This window comes from Chiloscyllium plagiosum, unplaced genomic scaffold, assembly GCF_037043375.1.
Source record: "Chiloscyllium plagiosum isolate Xiang-an unplaced genomic scaffold, Cpla_swu_hap1 HiC_scaffold_40, whole genome shotgun sequence".
NCBI lineage: Eukaryota > Metazoa > Chordata > Chondrichthyes > Orectolobiformes > Hemiscylliidae > Chiloscyllium > Chiloscyllium plagiosum.
The window spans coordinates 36,030,677-36,045,640 of NW_028270178.1; the positions used below are offsets into that span (position 1 = coordinate 36,030,677).

Sequence of the window (14,964 nt, forward strand, 5' to 3'; positions counted from 1 at the left end):
CAAAATTATTCACTCGATATGAACTATCCGCAAAGATACAAACAGATCAAGGGTGAAACTTCACATTGAAATTATTCGAGGCTGTTATAGGCAGCTTAGGAATAAATCAATTCAAATCTACAGTGTACCATTCAGAGTCACAAGGAGCGCTAGAGAGGTGGCCTCAGACATTAAAGACCATGTTGAGGGCTTATCGTCATCGCTATCCAGATGATTGGGATAAGGGAATTCCATTTGTGGTTTTTGCGATCAGTGATGCACCAAATGAATTGACCAAATTCAGTCCATTTGAATTAGTTTTTGAACATGAAGTGAGAGGACCACTAAAGTTGATGAAGGAGAAATCGGTCAGTCAGAATTCAGAGACCACATATTTGGACTATGTCAAATTTTCGGAAGTGATTAAATGGAGCAGGGTGTTGGCTAGGCAACATTTAAAAATATCACAGCATACAGTGAAACAGGAAGCAGACAAGACACCAAACATTCACAATTTTGCAATTGGAGATAAGGTATTAGTGATAATTCCAATGATAGGTTTAAAAGCAAGGTTTAGTGGACCTTATCAAATTGAAAGGAAATTGAGTGGTGAACTATTTGATAAGGACTTCAGACAGAAAGAAACCTCATAGAGGGTGTCATGTGAATATGCTCAAAAGATATTCTGACAGGGAAGGAAAGCCAAATATTATTGGTCACACCCAAGAGGGAAGAACCAAGTTCAGAGGATTCTGAATTGAACATTCCTCAAATTAAATTGGACAACGAGGAAGTTGTAAAAAAACGGGATAAATTATTAAGTTACCTTCCAGAGGAAAATTGAAAAGACCTGAAAGAGTTATTACCATCAACATGGGGAGATTTGTGGGAGTAAACTGAGAAGCACTAACTTAATTATGCATGATGTAGATATACAAGATGCTGTTCCAATTAAGCAACATCCTTATAGGCGTAACCCTCTACAGTTGGCACAGGTTCAAAAGGAGATTGAACACATGCTCCAAAATGATGTAATTGAACTGAGTTACAGTGACTGGAGCTCACCCATAGTCATGGTGCCAAAGCCAGATGGTACCCAATGGTTATGTGTGGACTGTCGCAAAGTCAATGCTGTTACAAAGACGGGTGCATATCCAATTCTGTGTTTGGAAGACGGTGTTGAGAAAGTGGGACCAGCAACTTGTATTTCCAAGTTGTATTTGCTCAGAGGCAATTAGCAGGTACCTTTGTCAGAATGAGTGAAGGCAATTTCAGCTTTTGTAATGCTGAATAGGCTGTATCAGTTTAAAGTCATGTTGTTTGGCATGAGAGTTGCTCTGGCTGCATTTCAGAGACTGACTAATAAGGTCATTGCTGGATTACCCAACTGTGTCGTATACATAGATGACCTGGTGATGTTTTTGTCATACATGGAAGGAACATTTGCCACATTTATCAGGCGTGTGAGATTGACTTCAGAAGGCAGGCTTGGTGATAAACCTGGCTAAAAGTGAATTTGCCAAAGGCCAAGTCACCTTTCCAGGGCTATGTTATGGGGCATGGACAAATGGCTCCACGGGATACAATAACAAAGGTATTGGGGAGTTTCCCACACCATCGACAGAAAGAGCAGTACTGCGGTTCCTGAAATTGAGTGGACTTTACCGAAAATTTGAACCACATGGTCGCTGTGTGGCTGCTCCACTCATTGAATTGCTAAAGAAAGGCAAGAGGTTTCAGTGGACAGCAGACTGTCAGAAGGCATTTGACAGCCTGAAAGCTGTGTTAAACACTGCCCCAGTGTTAGCCACATCTAATTACGCAAAGCCATTAAAGGTAGCCATTATTACAAGTGATGTGGGTATTGCTCTTACAGGGAGATGGCAAGAAGATAGATTAGATTAGATTAGATTAGATTAGATTAGATTAGATTAGATTAGATTAGATTAGATTAGATTCCCTACAGTGTGGAAACAGGCCCCTTGGCCCAACAAGTCCACACTGACCCTCTGAAGAGTAACCCACCTAGACCCATTTCCCTCTGACTAATGCACCTAACACTATGGGCGATTTAGCATGGCCAATCCACCTGATCTGCCCATCTTTGGATTGTGGGAGGAAACCGGAGCACCCGGAGGAAACTCATGCAGACACGGGGAGAATGTGCAAACACCACACAGGGTATTTCTCCAGGAAATTGAACATTCATCAGCAGAAATATTCGACAGCCGAGAAACAGACTTTGAGCTTGGTGTTGGCGTTACAGTATTTCAGTGTTTATGTTGCCAGTAATGTGACTGAGGCATTCATATACACTGATCATAAGCCGTTGAAGTTTGTGGAGAAATTTAAGGACAGAAATACCAGACTGTTTAGATAGAGCTTGGTGCTGCAGCCATTCTATTTGAAATTTGTGCACATGGTGGGACGAGAAAACGTGATTGCCAACACATTGTCAAGATGTGAATGAGAAATGGAGGCATTCGTTGGCAGGAGTAAATTAGAATCTAGTTGTGCATGTTTTCACGCTTATAGTCAACATAATGTTTGTGTGTTGCTATAGGGTACTAACAGTTTAAAATTAAGGGGTTTTAAAATGAAGCCATCTTTGGAAATTGATGGTTGATTTTTAAGGGGGAGCAGTATGATGCTGCTGCTCCTTTAACAAGGTTATGGTGTCCTTGGTTTTTTTTTAGAGAGATCATAAAAGGCATATACTCCGAAAAGTCCACGTTTCGATTGGTTTCAGGGCTGGTTTGATAATAGCTAACAGATACTAACTCAGGCAAAGGGCTTTCAAGTTACAATGAAAGGAGAGTGGCCAGTTCACCCAGCTCAGCTTTTCTCTGATTTGGTTTGGTCTGACAGTCTGACTATTCACTGAAATCAGACAGGCAGCCGGGCCCAAAGCTGCAGGTCCATGCTGATCCTCCCTCTCTCCGATAGCTCTCCTGTTAAGTTATTCGGTTCTCTTTCGTTTGTGTTTCATTCGGTAATCTTGTAAATAAGTTCTGTTTCATTTAAAACCAAGTGGTTTGATCAGTTGCATCACTCCTGGAATATCCACTACACACCTGCTTAAGACAGCGAGCAAAGTTAGGGTTCAGGCTACCTTCTTGGGACATTTTGAAGGGAACTGGCATGGGCAAAATCCCTTCATCAGGATTTGCCTGAAACGTGGATTTTCCTGCTCCTCGGATGCTGTCTGTGCTTTTCCAGCGCTACACTCATGGTCCGTAACACGATCAATTGTGTTAATGGGTTGAGGAGTGGCAGGTGGAGTTTAATTTGCATAAATATCATTATGACACAAGAAACAAGGGCAGGATTTATACAGTTAATGGTAGGACCCTGGGTAGTGTTGTAGAACACAGAGACCTAGGGGTTCAAGTACATAATTCTTTGAAGTTCATGTCGTATGTAGACAGGGGGGTGAAGAAGGTGTTTAGCATGCTTGCTTTCATTGCTCAGCCCTTTGAGTATAGGAGTTGGGGACAGCATGTCGAGGTTGTACAGGACATTGGTGAGGCCTCGTCTGGAGCACTGTGTCCAGTTCTGGTCGCCCTGTTACAGGAAGGAGGTTATTAAACTGGACAGGGTTCAGAAGGAATTTACCAGGAGGTTGCTAGGAATGGAGAGGTTGACTTATAAGGAGAGGTTGGATAGGCCGGGTCTTTTTTCCACTGGAGTGTATGAGGCTGAGGGGGTGACCTGATAGACGTTTATAAAATCATGAGGGGCATAGATAAGGTGATGGCAATGGTTTTTTTTCCCTAGTGTGGAGGAGTTCAAAACTAGAGGGTATATTTTAAAAGTGAGGAGAAAGTGTTAAGAAAAAAAATGGGGGGGCAACATTTTGTGGTTTGTATGTGGAATGAACTCCCAGAGGAAGTGGTGGATTATGGGTACAGTTACACAATTTGGATAAGTACATGAATAAGAAATGTTTGGAGGGATATGGGTTAAGTGCGGGCAGTGGGACTGGTTTGTTTGGGAACATGGTTGGTGTGGACTAGTTGGACTGAAGAATTATCGTGCTGTACGACAATAATCCAGGAGTGGTCTCACCTGTACGACTGCAGTAAGATATCTCTCTACCTGTCCTCAAATCCTCTAGAAAGGAAGTCAGGAAACCCATTTATGTTCCTAACGATTTCCTCCACCTGCACACTAAGTGTCGATGCCTGGTGTACAGGGACACCACGTACACACTTCCAAATCTATCCCCATTTAAATAATACAATGACATTTCTTTATTCCCAACAAAGTGGACAGCTTCACAATTACCCACATCGTGCTGGCACCTGCTACATATTTGCCCCCTCACCCATCCCTGTTTAAATCACCCTGAAGCCTCTTTATACTTAATCACTTATACATTCCCACTCCGTCTTATGTCTTACCTTTCCATGTAAACGTGGAAATTTAGACTTCAATCTTTCATCCAAATTGTTTTATATACATGTATGCATTCACAAATGTAAAGTGTGTGTGTGTGGCGCGTGGCACGCTGGCCCAGTGATTAGCACGACTGTGTCCCAGTGTCAGGGACCCGGGTTCGATTCCAGCCTCGGGTGACTCTCTGTGTGAAGATTGCACATTCTCCCCGTCTCTGCGTGGGTTTCCTCCGGGTGCTCCGGTTTCCTCCTACAATCCAAAGATGTGTGGGTTAGGGTGGATTGGCCATGCTAAATTACCCATAGTGTTCAGGGATATGTAGGTTAGGGTGGATTAGCCACGCTAAATTACCCATAGTGTTCAGGGATATGTAGGTTAGGGTGGATTGGTCATGCTAAATTACCCCATAGTGTTCAGGGATGTGCAGGTTAGGGTGGATCGGCCATGCTAAATTACCCATAGTGTTCAGGGATGTGTAGGTTAGGGTGGATTAGCCATGCTAAATTGTCTCATAGTTTTCAGGGATGTGTAGTTTAGGGTGGATTGGTCTTGCTAAATTACCCCATGATGTTCAGGGATGTGTAGGTTAGGGTGGATTGGCCATGCTAAATTACCCCATAGTGCTCAGGGATGTGCAGGTTAGGGTGGATTGGCCATGCTAAATTACCCATAGTGTTCAGGAATGTGTAGGTTAGGGTGGAATGGCCATGCTAAATTACCCATAGTGTCCAGGGATGTGTAGGTGAGGGTGGATTGACCATGCTATATTACCGAGGGATGTGTAGGTTTGCTACATTAGTCAGGGGACAAGGTCAAGTAATAGGGGTAGGGAATGGGTTTGGGTGGGATACTCTTCAGAGGGTCGGTATGGACTTGTTGGGCCAAAAGGCTGGTTTCCTCACTGTAGGGATTCTGTGTGTGTGTGTATCTGTATATGTGAGTTTAGATGTTTCAAGTGAGATAGTGAGGGATGTAAAAGAGGTGGGGGAGTTGTGTTATTGATAAGGGATAACCTTATAACAGATAACTGGGAGTGAGTCACAAATTGACAGAGTCATAGAGTCATAGAGATGTACAGCACAGCAACAGACTCCTTGGTCCAACTCATCCATGCAGACCAGATATCCTAACTAAATCTAGTCCCACCTGCTAGCACCTGCCCTATATCCTCCACACCCTTCCTATCCATATACCCATCCAGATGCCTTTTAAATGCTGTAATTGTACCAGCCTCCACCACATCCTCTGGCAGCTCATTCCATAAACGAACTACCCTCTGCATGAAAAGGTTGCCTATTGGGTATCTTTTATATCTTTCCCCTCTCACCCTAAATCTATGCCCCTCTAGTTCTGGACTCCCCCACCCCAGGAAAAAGGCTTTGTCTATTTATCCTATCCATGCCCCTCATGATTTTATAAATTTCCATAATGTCACCCCTCAGCCTCCGACGGTCCAGGGAAAACAGCCCCAGCCTGTTCAGCCTCTCCCTGTAGTTCAAATCCTCCGACCCTGGCAACATCCTTGTAAATCTTTTCTGAGCCCTTTCAAGTTTTACAATGTCTTTCCAATAGGAGGGAGACCAGAATTGCATGCAATATTCCAACTGTGGCCTAACAAATGTCCTGTACAGCTGCAACATGACCTCCCAACTCCTGTACTCAATACTCTGACCAATAAAGGAAAGCATACCAAACACCTTCTTCACTATCCTATCAACCTGCGACTCCACTTTCAAGGAGCGATGAACCTGCACTCCAAGGTCTCTTTGTTCAGCAACACTCCCTAGGACCTTACTATTAACTGTATAAGTCCTGTCCTGTGAAAATGAAGGATCGGTTTCACAAAATTCAGGAAACTTGGATGACAAGAGAAATTGAGAGCTTAGTCAGAAAGAAAAAAGAGGCACATGTAGAGTTTCGGAAATGACAGAAAGACCGAGTCCTTAAAGAACATGAAGAAGGGGCCACGAAATGTCCGAGGCAAACAGTGTTAGAAAACTCCGAAGATGTTGTTATGAACTTGTGGGCGTACTGTACCCTTAAGGTAGCAAAGGTTTCTGACTAGCACAAAGTGTGCTAAGCATTTAAAAATGTAACATTTGGGTTGAAACACATATCTGGTGCTGTGTTGCTATGAGACAAAAACAAATTCAAATTCGACCAATCAGTTTAAATTATGCCCCACAATGCCAAACTCCAATCAAGTTTGAATTTGGTATTTTAACAAAATTAAAACCAATGAAACGTGAGTTTTTTTTAAAATTGTAATTGGGATTGTTTAATCGGACTAGTATTTTAGAGGGGAAGGTAAAAGATAGGCTTAAGAAAAAGGAGTTGTAAATAATTGTTAGATAATATTCTCTGTTAGACTTAAGGAATAAAGGTGGTAATTTTTACTTTATGTAGTGACTTTTGAGATAACTCTTTGCTACTCAAATATTAATAGATTACAGCATGGGGCAAATCTTTTCTGTCTGGCTGGTTTAAATTAGCAGAGGGGTGTACCCATGGTGTAACAGTGTCATATTATATAAGAGACAAAAGAGTAACTCGGGAAAGGGTAGGTCCACTCAGGGACAAAGGAGGGAACTTACCCCATAGTGTTCAGGGATATGTAGGTTAGTGTGGATTGGCCATGCTAAATTACCCCATAGTGTTCAGGGATGTGTAGGTTAGGGTGGATTGGTCATGCTAAATTACCCCATAGTGCTCAGTGATGTGTAGGTTAGGGTGGATTGGCCATGCTAAATTACCCCATAGTGTTCAGGGATGTGTAGGTTAGGGTGTATTGGCCATGCTAAATTAAAGGAGGGAAATTACCCCATAGTGTTCAGGGATATGTGAAGCCAGAGGAGGTGGGTGAGATTCTTGACGGATACTTTGCATTGGGATTCAGCAGGGAGAAGAACATGGGGGATGGTGAGTCTCATGTTGATTTTCTGGGGCCTGTCAATTTGGAAAAGGAGGTGGTGTTGGGCGTTTTGAAAAGCATGATGGTAGAGAGGTCCCCAGGACCTGATGGGATCTATTCCAGAATGCTGAGGTAAGCAAGAGATGGAAGTGCTGCGGGCCTTGCATGAAATCCTCTTTCATCCCAGGAGAGGTCCCACAGCACTGGAGAACAGTCAACATTGTTATTTTCTTTAAGAAGGGCACCACCAGGGCTAATCTGGGAAATCACAGCCAAGGGAGCCTGAGGTCAGTAACGAAAGCAGAAGTTGCTGGAAAAGCTCAGCAGGTCTGGCAGCATCTATGAAGTGGAATCAGAGTTAGTGTTTTGGTTCAGGGGTGACCCTCCCTCAGAACTGATGGTAGCTCGGGAAATGTCAGTTGACATGCAGAAGACAGGGTGGGGGGAGGGTGTGAGGAGTAAACGATAGATGAGGATAGAGGCCAAACAGAGAGAAGGATGGTTGGAGAGACAAAGGAGTGGATAACGAATCTGGCTGATAGGGTGATTAGCTGTTGATGAAGATGGTTAGTTGCTAACAATACACAGCGAGTAATGGCAGACCATGTGATAACAAGATCTAATGTGTGGGATTGGGGCTAGGACATGGGAGAATTCAGGCCCTAAAATGATTGAACTCAATATTGAGCCTGGAGGGCTGCAGGGTCCCCAAGCAGGAATGGAGGTGCTGTTCTTCCAGCCTCCTCTGAGCTTCCCTGGAGCACTGCAGCAAGCCAGAGACAGAGACGTTGGCCAGGGGACAGAGTGGGATCTTAAAGTGACAGGCAACTGGAAGCTCAGGGTCTTTTGTTTTTAACCAGGCAGAACGTAGGTGTTCTATGAAGAGGTCACCCAGTAGAAAGTGAGGACTGCAGATGCTAGAGATCAGAGTCAAGAGTGCGGTGCTGAAAAAGCACAGCATGACAGGCAGCCTCTGAGGAGCAGGAGAACCAATGTTCCTGGCAAAAAGCCTTCCAGCCTTAAGTCAGTGATAGGGAGATTATTGGTGAAGATTCATAGGGCCAGAATTTACTCACGTTCAGAAACATGTGGACTTATTAGCAATAAGCAGCATGGCTTTGTTCAGGGGAGGTCATGTCTCACATACTTATTTGAGAAATTGATAAAGATGATTGAGGGCAGGGCAGTGGATCTTGGCTACAGGGGTTACCCGAACATCCATTATCCGAATTTCTGATTATCCAAACAAGATTGCAAGGTCCCGATGCTTGGCTAAACTGTGTTATCTGGCATTCAATTATCCAGATATTCGAATACCCGAACAAAATACTCCCTGCTTGTGTCATTCGGATAATCAAGGTTACTCTGTATATGGACTGAGCAAGGCGTATGACAAGGTTCCTCATGGCAGTCTGATACAAAAGGGGAAGTCACACGGGGGAAGATGGAAATACAACTGCCTTGGTATTAGGAGACAGAGAGTAGCGGTGGAAGGATATCTTTCGGATTGGAAATCAATGACCAATGGTATTCCACACGGATCAGTGCTGGGACCCCTAATGTTTGTAATCTCTATAAACAACTTGGAGGACAATGTAAATAGCCTGATTAGTACATTTGCAGATGACACAAAGATGGGATGTTTATTGATGGCTGACCTGGAAGGTTCATTTTCAGACTTTTCGTCACCATAGTAGGTAATATCTTCAGTGAGCCTCTGGATGAAGCACTGCTGGTGTTTCCTGCTTTCTGTTTATAGGTTTAGATTTCCTTGGGTTGGTGATGTCATTTCCTGTGGTGACATGATTTTCTATGGTGATACCATTTCCTGTTCTTTTCCTCAGGGGATAGTGAAAGGGATCCAAGTCAATGTGTGCAAGGGACTGTAACAAACACTACATTGGAAAAACAGGCAGAAAACTAGCCACCAGGATACATGAACAACAACTAGCCACAAAACGACATGACCCTCTATCACTAGTATCCGTACATACCGATAAGGAAGGACACCACTTCAGCTGCAACAACACATCCATCCTAGGACAAGCCAAACAGAGACACCCAAGAGAATTCTGATAAGCATGGCATTCCAACTGGAACTCAATCAACAAACACATTGACTTAGATTTATCATCCATTTACCATCCTCTGAGAAAAAGAACAGGACCTGAGGTCACCGTAGGAAATGACATCACCACATGAAATGACATCATCGACCCAATTTAGCATGGCCAATCCACCCTAACCTGTACATCCCTGAAAACTATGGGGTAATTTAGCATGGCCAATCCACCCTAACCTGTACATCCCTGAAAACTATGGGGTAATTTAGCATGGCCAATCCACCCTAACCTGCACATCCCTGAACACCATGGAACAATATAGCACGGCCAATCCACCCTAACCTACACATCCCTGAACACTATGGGGTAATTTAGCATGGCCAATCCACCCTAACCTACACATCCCTGAACACTATGGGGTAATTTAGCATGGCCAATCCACCCTAACCTGCACATCCCTGAACACGATGAGACAATTTAGCACGGCCAATCCACCCTAACCTGCACATCCCTGAACACTATGGGTAATTTAGCATGGCCAATCCACCCTAACCTGCACACCCCTGAACACTATGGGGTAATTTAGCATGGCCAATCCACCCTAACCTACACATCCCTGAGCACTATGGGTAATTTAGCATGGCCAATCCACCCTAACCTACACATCCCTGAATACTATGGGGTAATTTAGCATGGCCAATCCACCCTAACCTGCACATCCCTGAACACTATGGGGTAATTTAGCACGGCCAATCCACCCTAACCTGCACATCCCTGAACACTATGGGGTAATTTAGCATGGCCAATCCACCCTAACCTGCACATGTTTGGAGTGTGGGAGGAAACCGAAGCACTCGGAAGAAACCCACGCAGACACTGGGTATAATGTGCAAACGCTGCACAGACTGTCTGGAATTGTACCCGGGTCCCCGGCGCTGTGAGGAAGCAGTGTCCCACCCTGCTGCCCCTTAAACCAACTGTTTAAATTCAAATTGTCTTCAAAACAGCAACCAATTCAGGTATCCATATCACAACCATACGTTAAGTGTGCCTGGTCCCCTTACAATGCAGTCCCACATCACCGTTGCTCTCCCACTTCTTTTATTTTCCACATGAGTTGAAGTGGGTTATGTTTCGGGTAAGGTTCCTTCAGAGTGGGAAAAAACCTGATGTAACTTTATTGGGAAAGGGAGGAGGGCAACAAAGCCGGAAACAAGATTAATTTCTGTCAAAAGGCATAATGTTAAAAGATTGCATACTTCTATGGTTCCAAACAGTTAGACATGTCCAGTATGACAGCACTGAAGCAATTCGTGCTAGTATTGTAAGGGGTGGATGCTGCTTTGTCACAGGAAAATAAAATGAGAATAGAGGACCCAGTAGGACAATTCTCTGAAACAAATTGTGGTGCCAGTTTTTTTCATTCAGCAATGGCTGTTGATTTCCCCTTCCCGGCCGCCAGAGGGAGCGCTGAGGCTTCGCCGCACTCGCCTCTCGCTCACTCCCACCTCCCCCACATCAGTCCATTCACGCTTGTGGCGGCCAGCTTGTGTGACGTCACTACGTTCCCCCCACACCTTGCGCCTTTGCATCACCCGTCGGGTGTTGTGCGCCTCTGTGTCACTGATGGAGACCTTTCAAATCCGCAAAGGATTGTGGGAAGGCCTACCGCCATTGTTCCACCCGCGGCAGGACCTGTTCCCCCCCCCAACCTGAACAACACATAATTCAGTGCGAGTTGATAACTCTGAACGTTAAAAGATAGCTAAATGAGACCAATTCGACTATATAGTCAGGCAGATGAGGAAACATGACATTTAATATTTTATTGAAAAAGGTAATTAATCTTGAAATGTAAAAGAAAAATAGGGAATACTTTACAGTATTACTGATAAATGTTGTGAGTACTTTTGAATTAATGTCCAATATCAAGCAGAAATAATAAATGCTTTTTGTAAATTGATATGACTTTAAAATTAGGTTTGTGACATACTTGCAATGCCCAGGAGATGGCAATCAAGCTTTGACAGTGCATGTGTGACCTTTACAGACTCTAGCAGAAGGAAATTGTGGTAAGTGATAACTGCCTTGTGTTCAAAGAGCTTTTACAATTTTTGACTCAACTACTTCCTGGCGCTTGCAGGCGAACTGTTAGATGAAAAAGCCCGAACAGCTATGTAACATGCCATGAAATACTGTTAGAAATTGAATGCATTTATTTAATAATCTTACATTGTTATGTAATGTATTTATGCAAAAGTGTACAATAAACTCATGTTGCATAGCATGCAAGATTTTTGATTCGTAAGAATCTCAAACTCATTGAGGTAAACTCGCCGTTCATTCAGTTTTGCTAAAGGTTGTGTTTATTTGTGTAATTAATGTGTGTTCCAACTGCTCCAGATTTGAAACTGCAACTTTGTGTTTGTGTCCAGGAAGTGGGTGGGAGTGGTGGTGTCACAACGGAAATACCTTGGCTCCTGATTTTCACCTCCCCCCTCAGCACTTTGCCTTCTGATCTGAGAAGGTGACCTTGGGGCATGTCCAGCTATTGATTCCTTTGAGTCATAGGATCATAGAGATGTACAGCATGGAAGCAGACCCTTCTGTCCAACTCGGTCTATGCTGACCAGATATCCCAAGTCAATCTAGCCTCACCTGCCAGCACTCTGCCCATATCCCTCTAAGCCCTTCCCATTCATAAACTCATCCAAATACCTTTTAAATGTTGTAATTGCATCAGCCTCTACCACTTCCTCTGACAGCTCATTCCAAACATGTACCACTGTCTTCGTGAAAAAGTTGTCCCATAGGTCTCTTTTATATCTTTCCTCCCTCACCCTAAACCTATGCCCTCTAGTTCTGGATTCCCCCACTCCAAGGAAAAGACTTTGTCTATTTGTCCTATCCATGCCCCTCATGATCTTATAAACCTCTATAATGTCACCCCTCAGCCTCCAATGCTCTAGGGAAAAAAGCCCTAGCCTATTGAACCTCTCCCTACAGCTCAAATTCTCCAACCCTGGCAACATCCTTGTAAATCTTTTCTGAACCTTTTCAAATTTCACAACATCCTTCCGATAGAAAGGAAACCAGAATTGCACACAATATTCCAACAGTGGCCAAACCAATGTCCTGTACAGCCGCAACATGACCTCCCAACTCCTGTACTCAATACTCTGACCAATAAAGGAAAGCATACCGAATGCCTTCTTTATTATCCTATCTACCTGCGACTCCTTTCACTAGCAAGACATGCTTTCCTTTCACTTTGCCATTTTCTATCCATTTTGAATGTGAGGGAGAAAAAAAAAGTCTATTTCAATGGATCAGCCATTATTGTTGCAACCCTTCAGATCTCAAAATGGGTTCTTATTATGGAATTTAGTGATTTTTTACATTCTTCTATTAGGCTGCCCATGGCTGAAAGCAGTATAAGATGGCTGAAAGCAGTTTTCAGTTAACTTAGAAAAGCTTGTTCGGTATAGTTTGCATTGAAGTAAATCATAAGTTAGAACAGTAATGGGTCTGTAGACAGAACATATCCAAAGTAACAGATTAAGACAATGTATTCAGGCAGACACACAGCTGCAGTGGTTTCTGAAGGAACGACCAGATAGCAGTGACCTGCTGATCGAAGAATTTTATACTTAATCAACTTGGAGTCTGAGATCTATCACAAATAGTAGAAAAGGTCCATTTCTTTAGTTAAGCTTTCCAGATAGCCATCATGATAGATTTTAAACGTATATATATAAATGTACAATAAACATTAAAGACATTCCATTAAAAATCCCCTGAAAGTGAATCTAAGAATACAGCATATATCTAGAAGGAAGTTTGAGAGATTAGGTTTGTTTGAACTTCCACCGGTCGAAGGAGAAGGAAGCTGCTCCCATTCTAACATTAAGTGTGACCGCATAGTTTTATCTATAACTAATTTTACATTGAAACTAATATTACAATGTTTATAACTGGCAAAATTAGCATTCTTTTGTATCTCCTGTGACAAGGTTAGGAGCGAATATAAATTGCGTGACCAAGTTATTGGCAATTGACGTGATGCAGCTGGCAAATGTCTGGGAAGGAGCATAACTATGAGTATTGGAATATGATTGAATACAATGTCCATTGTAAGAAGCCCCAAAAAGGGAGATAAGAACATCTGGGAAACATCATGGAAGACTTAGAGTTGTCTGTAAGCTTGTCCAAGCAGTCACATGATTAACCTGATTGGACGTGTGTGGAATTAATTAATAATATGGCTGGTCTGTAATTGCTAAAAGCGAGCTGAAAACAAGTGAAGAGAAATGTATGTCTTTCCTTTGTTCATTGAAGAAGCTGTTGGTTTTCCAAGATTTCTTCCCACTGGGGGTGATTTCAATAAACTAATGTTGCAAGTGGACTCCGGGTGTCGAGTGATTTCTTTATTTGGTTGTTTCTGCCTCAGCACGACCAAGAGAATAATCTTTCGAAGAGCTTTGAATGGGGTTTCAGCTTCGAACATTCAGCTGTTAAAATTGATTTTGATACCTCTTTCACATTTGGTTTCATAGAACCCCGACAGTGTGGAATCAGGCCCGTCAGCCCACCCCAACCCTCCAAAGAGGAACCCACTCAGAATCATTCCCCTACATTTACTGCTGACTAATGCACCTAACCTACATGTCCCTGAACACTATGGGGTAATTTAGCATGGCCAATCCACCCTAACCTACACATCCCTGAACACTATGGGGTAATTTAGCATGGCCAATCCACCCTAACCTACACATCCCTGAACACTATGGGTAATTGAGCATGGCCAATCCACCCTAACCTACACATCCCTGAACACTATGGGGTAATTTAGCATGGCCAATCCACCCTAACCTACACATCCCTGAACACTATGGGGTAATTTAGCATGGCCAATCCACCCTAACCTGCACATCCCTGAACACTATGGGGTAATTTAGCATGGCCAATCCACCCTAACCTACACATCCCTGAACACTATGGGTAATTTAGCATGGCCAATCCACCCCAACCTACACATCCCTGAACACTATGGGGCAATTTAGCATGGCCAATCCACCATAACCTACACATCCCTGAACACTATGGGGTAATTTAGCATGGCCAATCCACCCTAACCTACACATCCCTGAACACTATGGGGTAATTTAGCATGGCCAATCCATCCTAACCTACACATCCCTGAACACTATGGGCAATTTGGCATGGCCAATCCACCCTAACCTACACATCCCTGAACACTATGGGTAATTTAGCATGGCCAATCCACCCTAACCTACACATCCCTGAACACTATGGGTAATTTAGCATGGCCAATCCACCCTAACCTACACATCCCTGAACACTATGGGGTAATTTAGCATGGCCAATCCACCCCAACCTACACATCCCTGAACACTATGGGGCAATTTAGCATGGCCAATCCACCATAACCTACACATCCCTGAACACTATGGGGTAATTGAGCATGGCCAATCCACCCTAACCTACACATCCCTGAGCACTATGGGTAATTTAGCATGGCTAATCCACCCTAACCTACACATCCCTGAACACTATGGGGTAATTTAGCATGGCCAATCCACCATAACCTAC

The 14,964-nt window shown here is 43.4% G+C and overlaps 1 long non-coding RNA gene across 1 annotated transcript; it reads left to right on the forward strand.

Moving 5' to 3' along the window:
- Positions 1 to 243: 243 nt before the first annotated feature.
- Positions 244 to 13,750, forward strand: LOC148138461 (uncharacterized). The gene is made up of 3 exons (XR_015753992.1): positions 244 to 347; positions 11,332 to 11,423; positions 13,365 to 13,750. It is a non-coding gene; the product is annotated as an uncharacterized LOC148138461 (long non-coding RNA).
- Positions 13,751 to 14,964: the final 1,214 nt, after the last annotated feature.